This window comes from Arvicanthis niloticus, chromosome 14 (assembly GCF_011762505.2).
Source record: "Arvicanthis niloticus isolate mArvNil1 chromosome 14, mArvNil1.pat.X, whole genome shotgun sequence".
NCBI classification, from domain to species: Eukaryota; Metazoa; Chordata; class Mammalia; order Rodentia; family Muridae; genus Arvicanthis; species Arvicanthis niloticus.
The window spans coordinates 35,123,774-35,130,234 of NC_047671.1; the positions used below are offsets into that span (position 1 = coordinate 35,123,774).

A 6,461-nucleotide genomic window follows, 5' to 3' on the forward strand; every position below is an offset into this window, starting at 1 on the left:
AATACATCACTTTTTCGCTTAAGCCAGGACAAATTGATTTCCTTTGACACACAACCTCAACTCTTTGTCTAACAGAGCAATATTGAAAACATTTTTGTGCACAAAGGCTTAGAAATAACTAAAAGAAAACACTGGAAGTAACTTTAATCCCCAAGTGTTCATAAAGTATATATCATATAACAAAATAGCATCATTCATTAAGACTGGTATTGATGGTGGGTTTATCTTTTTTACTTTTGAGATGGGGCATCATGAATCTAAAGCTAGTCTCGAACTTGTTATGCAGCTGAAGATGACCTTGAACTTCTGATCCTCAAGCCTCCACTTCCCAAATGCTGAGATCATAGATCTAGGTTTACCTAGTGTTAGACCCCTTAGTGAATGTTAGGCAGGCAGTCTACCAACTAAGCTACACTGCAAGCCCTTTATTGGTGGTTTTTAAGAGCAGAAATCCTGATTAGCAAGGATTAGTCTATGGGTAAGAGCATCTGCTGCCAGTCCTAAAGACCTATGTTCAATCTGGTTGGACCCACACAGTAGAAGAGAACTGACCTTTGAAAGTTATCAATAGCCTTTCCCGTTCCGGCTTGAGCGAACCAGGCTCCTGAGCCAGTGACACCCAGAAAGTAAGAGGTTTTTGGAACACGGGAGGTCGCGGACGGCTGCTCCGAGGCTGTCATCATGCCACAAAATGAATATATTGAATTGCACCGCAAACGATATGGATATCGTTTGGACTACCATGAGAAAAAGAGAAAGAAAGAAGGTTGGGAGGCCTATGAACGTTCAAAGAAGGCAAAAAAAAAAAAAAAAGAGTGGCCTGAAGGCTAAACTCTACCATAAACAGCGCCATGTGGAGAAAATACAAATGAAAAAGACTATTAAGATGCATGAAAAGAGAAACACCAAGCAGAAGGATGATGAGAAGACTCCACAGGGAGCAGTGCCTGCCTATCTGCTGGACAGAGAGGGGCAGTCGAGAGCAAAAGTACTTTCCAACATGATTAAGCAGAAATGAAAAGAAAAGGCGGGAAAATGGGAGGTCCCTCTACCCAAAGTTCGTGCCCAAGGAGAAACAGAAGTATTGAAAGTTATTCGAACAGGAAAAAGAAAAAAGAAGGCATGGAAGAGAATGGTTACTAAAGTCTGCTTTGTTGCTGATGGTTTTACAAGAAAACCACCTAAATATGAAAGGTTCATTAGGCCAATGGGTCTACGTTTCAAAAAAGCCCATGTCACACACCCTGAGCTGAAAGCAACATTTTGCCTGCCTATACTGGGTGTGAAAAAGAATCCATCATCTCCATTATATACAACCCTGGGTGTGATCACCAAAGGTACAGTTACTGAAGTGAATGTGAGCGAGCTGGGCCTTGTGACATAAGGAGGCAAGGTTATTTGGGGAAATTATGCCCAAGTTACCAACAATCTGAAAACGATGGGTGCATAAATGCAGTCTTGCTGGTTTGACAGTGACATCATACAAGTCATTCCACACACTATGGAAGACTACATGCTGTCAGGAAAACACCATCACTGTGACCTTTCTGGACTACCATGCAGCCTTACCCCATGTTCAGTCATCAGGAAGTATCTATTAAGGTGTAAAGGAAAATAAAACACTGCCCTATTTTACAGTTGGAAAAAAAAAAGAAAGTTATCAATATATCCTCTGACCTCCAAACATATGCTATAGCATGTGCCTCTGCTCTGCCCCCAACACAATAAATAAATGCATTGAAAAGTAAAACTTCTGTATGTAGTATGACCCCCAATTATGTAACTACAGCTGCTTAAAGCAAGCAGAACAAGATGTCGCTTTACACAGTGGGTGTGAACGGTGGGAGGGTTTTCACTCTCATTTGTATACTCTCTTGTATACTTCCTACTTTGTTTGGGTTTCCAATTATTCCTTAGGGTACACTTAATGTTAGTAACAACAAAACTCCTATATTTTAAATAAAGGCAACAAGAGGAAATTGGAAACAAATTTACGGAGGCGAAAGTGCCCGCAGCCTCTAGCATCAGAAAGTACGAAAGCTACGGAGATCCTATGCATAAGGATGGCCCATATCTGTCATCTAGGTTTTAATCAGTATGAATAGAAGCCACACCTCTCCAGTGACAAGGGAAAAGTAGTTCATCTTAGAAATAATGAATTATGAGAGACCTGGCAGTAAATTACCACATCTTTGTACCAGATGACCAATGAGCTAATGTCACCCAGCCCTACCCAAAGGAGTTTATTTCTTATTTGTGGAGGGTCAGGCTCCATCCTGAAACACCAGCAAGCTGATCACTATGAAAGTAGGAACTGGCTTTTTGAATAAACTACACTAGTGTGTGTGTGTGTGTGTGTGTGTGCACGTGTGTGTGTGTGTGTGTGTGTGTGTGTGTGTGTGTGTGCAGACCTTGGGAGCCGGTTTTCTTCTTCCACCATGTGTGTTCTGTGCATGGACCTCAGGTCATCAGGCACCTTATTGGCCAAGCCATCTCTTGCTTTTTGTAGTCTAGCATGTTCTGCAACTGGTTTTTGTTTTGTTTTGTTTTGTTTTGTTTTGTTTTGTTTTATTTTGGAGTAAACACTTCATCAGTTTGCTGATCCTGATGATAAAAGGGCATATGTGTAGCTGGAGGGGGGATTGACTCAGAGGAAAATTACACTGGACACCATCACCAAGCCCAAGTTATTACAATTTAGTCTAGAATCACTTTAACAATTTAAAACATTTTGGCATCTTAACCACAATTTGCTTTACTCTCTCGACCAGTGCTAGTTAGTAATTTTCTGGATCATCAGCTAAGTGCTTGGTCAAATTTATTCTTGGGTCACATTAGTTGGAATGACAGTTTTGGGGATTATCAATTACTTCATTTTTGGTGAGTTCTTAGATATTTGAATAAAAGTCAACCAACATCATTTCTCAGTTCAGCCGTTTTGAGTTACCCAAAGGCAAATACATGGCCGGGCTTTTATAAGGGGCTTGGCTTTGTTTTTCAACATTCTTATAATTTAGACAGGCAAAGCAATCTTTGATCTAGGAGGTTTAGAAATTCAAATACCCCTCAAGGCACTTTTGTGTTTTTCAACTTAAGGAAGAGTGAAAACAGTATTTTGTAATGGAAAATTTTGGTACCACTAAGTACAGAACAGCTTTTACTTAATTCTGTAGTTCAGTTCATGGAGATTTTGGCTAAGAGCAGGCTTTAGCTGTGATACAACATAGCCCCAAATTTGCTAGTGAAAAGCCAGCGTGGCATAAACAGCTGTAACTAATCCAGAATCAGGGTGGGTAGGCAGAGAAGTAGCGGCAGGAAAATGTCTATGTGATAAATATTAGAAGACAAAGCAAAATGCATCTCAAAACCCATCAGCAGCAGCTTTTCCTGGCACTGTTTCAATCATGATGCTTGGGAGACATGAAGGACCCAATATGTCCAACATACAAACATCTCTTTTAGTACCTACTTGGGGGAGGGGGAGAATTTTGTTTGACACTCTGGTATCTAGTTCTCATCCATGTTCACAGTGTATAGATTTTGACTGTGGCGACAGGGACACAAGTTACCAAAGTTCAGAGCTTGTCGTCTGCCTTTCTATCCTCATTATGGGTTCCAGACAAGCACGTAGATACAGACGAGGCATTCTTGTTTGTTTGGTGCAGAAGGCTTTGCTGAGCCAGTCCCAGTGAGTACATTTGTAGTCCCCTGCTCCCTCCTGGATAATGCCTGCTCTGAAGGTTGGAAAGCACGTTTCTTGAAGCCCACTTCCTGGGATGTACTTGTGAATGTAGAAGGTGTTGTATTGAGTTACCCCCTTCCTGTTTTCACGACCCTGTTTTTAAGGGGAGCCATTCTGGCCAGCCCATGTTAGAAAGGAAGAACACAAGAGATTGTCTGGTACCTTTTCCTGAGGACTCTGAGGGATCAGTAAACATCTACATTCACTAGCTTCCTGGGGAAGGAGGGACTCTGTTCTTGGTGCACCCTGGACCTTTAAACTTACTGTCCCCTAAGTAAGTTATCCTATGCCCCATTCATTAGTCAGGGTTTGTCATTTGAAAACTCAAGTTCTTTTCTTCTACCTGGTTTTGAAGGATGGATCTGTTTCTTATGACGTCAGGAACTGTACTGTGACCAACACCCATGAGAACAGAAATGAAATCTGGCCAGCCACATCAGGGAAACCTGATGGGATTTAACCCTTACGTCCTCTACCTCTACTTCCCTCGGGACACACTGTGGCTCCTGTGGAAGCCTTGTTTACATGACTTAGCGTGAGTTTTAACCACTCACTTTTTCGGAGGTGCCTATCCCTTCTCCGGACTGGAAGCTTCTCTTTGGCAAGTAGATCTCATCCAATCTGTGCCCCCAGGGAGTGTTTTACTCAATAGATATAGTCAAAATCATGAACCAAAGAATAAGGCTGAATGTTTACCATGGGGTTTAAAAATGACCACACATTGACATTCAACTTTCAACTGTTAGTTTCTTTTCTTTTACCCTCCTTATTGATTCCTTTGTAAAAACCACTATTTTCAAAGATAGTAAAACAAAACAACATAAATCCCAACCTTTTATTTTCTGAGTGGAAGCCTGAAGGGCATAACAGATGAAGTTTGGCAAGCATCAACCATGACAGCTTCATTTCTGTTCTCAGGGGTGTTGGTCACAGTACAGGGATGCCTTGGTGGTGGGGGCTGTAAGTGTCTGCAGCGAGCAGCCCATTGTGTGACATGCTGCTGCCAGCCGACAGCAGGGTGGCATCCTTCACAGCCTCTCAACGTCATATCCCACAGCAGTCTATTTTTTTTTAAAGCACCCAAAGCAATATTTTAAGAATATTTTTAGATAAAGATTATGGATGTTATTCTAAATTGTGAATTGCTTGCCAATGCTTGTGAATTGATCACGTTTTTCTTTCTTTTTTTTTTTTTTAACAAAAATTCTGATTTTTGGCTGAGGAGATGATCCGTGGGTAATATAGCTTGCTATGCAAGCATGAAGACTTTAGTTTAGATCCCCAGCACCTGTGTACGAGCTGGGGCTGGCTGCATGTGCCTACACCTTAGTCTGGAGATGCGGGTGGAGACAGGAAGATTGCTGGCCAGCTAGCCTAGCTGAAAAGTAGCACGCTCTAGGTTTAGTGAGTGTAGTGGGTTGTTCTGATGCTGCTTGTATTCTAATGCTACTACTGGTCCCTCAAGATGGTCCGAAAGCAGACCATCATACTCAAGTGATGCCATGTGAACCATTTCCCCAATTTAACTGGTCAATAAAAGGCTAGAATCTGTGATTGGCTGATGGAAGGGAAAAGTGGGACTGGATGCTTGAGGGGGAAGGGGGGAAAGGTGGAGGAAGAAGAAGCAGCCATGGACCAGAACTGTATGGCCAAGAGAAACAGCAAGTAACAAGGGGCCTTACAGTTGGAAACTAAGTTAGTCTAGCCCCAAATCTGCCCAATCTAGTTATATGGTTTATAATTAAAGTATCTGGATTGTGTGTATTTTATACGGGTTTACTAAGATTGAAAAACTCAGCAACACATGAGAGACCCTTTCTGAAGTGGATTAGGTAGAAAATGATGGAACAGGACAGCTGATGTCCTCTCCTGGTCTCCCCATGCATGCACAGATACATATATTCATACAAACACATGCAGACATTTCACATGTATGGGTACACACACACATACACACATACACACACACACTTCATGTTTTAAAAAAAACTTTCATGTTTAACAAATACATGTTCTCAGAAACTTGGTCATACCTCCTGTGAAGAGCCCATTGTTGGTTTTCCAGTATAAAGTTACAGCCAGACTCCTAACCAGCACGTCCTAATGGCTTAGTCAGTGGGGGTTGATCCTTGTTCTCACTGGACTCCACGCTAACATGAGAAGCCATGAGGCTCTCTCCTAACTGGACTCAGATCTCTGCAGCATCTGTTCACTTCCCATGCTGTGCTGGGTCAACAAGAGGCAGTGGGTCTCCATTCCAGCCTGTACCTGGCAGGAGATTTCTCACCTCCCAAGTCTAGATTGTGTTCACATCAGTTTCTATGGGCACTACTCATACTTGGCCACTACAAAGTGGTTATTCAGCAGACAACATCACACTATTCTGTAAGGCCCACAAGGGCTAGGATTCTACTTTGTTGAAATCCACATTGGGAAGAATAGTAAGCATTCAGAAAGACAAAGAGGACAAGGAGAAATGGCCATGATAAGCAAACACACACGTTCATGTGAAAGGTGATCATTTGCTAAATGGATACTTTCTCATCTTCTACCATACTTAAAGTACCTTATCGTCTCAGTGTGGTGGTGCACAATCATAACCATAGCTCTGAGGAAGATGCTCAGGAGGATGGGAAGTTCAAGGCCTGCCTGGGCTACACAGTCAGTCTAAGCTAGGTGAAGAGAGCTAACTGGACCCTGTCTCCAAAAAACAAACAAA

At 42.1% G+C, this 6,461-nt stretch overlaps 1 pseudogene; it reads left to right on the forward strand.

Annotated features, from left to right (window-relative positions):
• Positions 1-582: 582 nt before the first annotated feature.
• Positions 583-1,490, forward strand: LOC117719795 (ribosome biogenesis protein NSA2 homolog pseudogene; annotated as a pseudogene).
• The last annotated feature ends 4,971 nt before the right edge of the window (positions 1,491-6,461 follow it).